Source organism: Arachis ipaensis, chromosome B08 (genome assembly GCF_000816755.2).
Source record: "Arachis ipaensis cultivar K30076 chromosome B08, Araip1.1, whole genome shotgun sequence".
In the NCBI taxonomy this organism is placed as follows: Eukaryota; Viridiplantae; Streptophyta; class Magnoliopsida; order Fabales; family Fabaceae; genus Arachis; species Arachis ipaensis.
In genome coordinates this window covers 124,224,477-124,225,766 of record NC_029792.2, presented here as the reverse complement: position 1 = coordinate 124,225,766, position 1,290 = coordinate 124,224,477, and positions in this window count along the sequence as shown.

Sequence of the window (1,290 nt, the reverse complement as noted above, 5' to 3'; positions counted from 1 at the left end):
TAGGATATTTTATTATATTAAATTTATTTTTTATAAGTATAATTTTAATTTTGTTTATTCATTAAAATACTTGTGACCGTGCCAATGAGCAATAGTTCAAATGACATAGTCTCTCCATACTCAATTAAGAGGTTACGTGTTTGAGTCTCCTATCTTTAGTAAAAAAAATAAATACTTGTGACCGTCGGCAAAAACACAAAAGATAAATTAAAAAATTGGTGCTTATTAGTTGTCTAAAAATTTGATAAAAAAAAATTGTTTATTCTACTAATTTTTTTGTGTAGATTATGCAAGTAGAAAAATGTTCAAAGCATATTACAAATTATAATTTTATTAGTTCTATTTAAAAATGTTTTATCCCATCAAGAATGAAATTATTTGCTGATTTGTTTTGGTTGGACGAGTTTTTTTTTTTTTTATCAAAAATAGAAGACTCGAACCCGCAACCTCTTAATTGAGTATAGGGAGATTATGCCATTTGAGCTATTATTCATTGGCTAAATTTGAAAAGATAGGAGACTCGAATCCGCAACCTCTTAATTGAGTATAGAGAGTCTGTGCCATTTGAGCTATTACTCATTGGCTTGGACGAGTTAATACTAAGAAAAGATTGTATAAAATAGATGTTGTTGGTCAAAATGATATTATTTGTATTTTTTATTAAAAAAAAAGGTTAAAAATATTTATGCGTTTAGTTGGTAGTGTCAAGTAGACTATAAACATTTTTAAGTATTTTTAAACTGTATTTTAAAAATTAGACAGAAACAACAGAAAAGAAAAAAGAACAGACCGATGGTTGGTTAGTTTTTTTACTATCATTTAGAATATTTGACTTGAAAAAACGCTAAAATCTTCAAGAACAAACATTCAAGTGTAGCAAAAGTCATCAATAAAACCATAATAAACTATCAAGATTGGCGTGGTGTTGACTCCTATAATTATTGACATAGTAATCAATCACAATTCCATTTCTTATGTTATATCTGGTATTGACATAGTAATGGATCACAATTCCATTTCTGGTAGTTTCGGAATGAATATACTTTTGGCAATTTCTGCCGTTTTATTGTTAAAGATGTTTTAATTTTTTTTTTGAATTAAATATTTTAAATAACAAAAAAAATCCAATCATTATTTTATGGTTCTTCAAAAGGTTTGGAGTTATCTAATTATATTTATTGATGTTGCTATTTAACTCTCTAAGTATTATTTTAGAGTTCTTAACAAAGTTTGGAATTATCTAATATCAACTATTCAAGCACACTTAATTAATTTAGATTGATCGAGTAG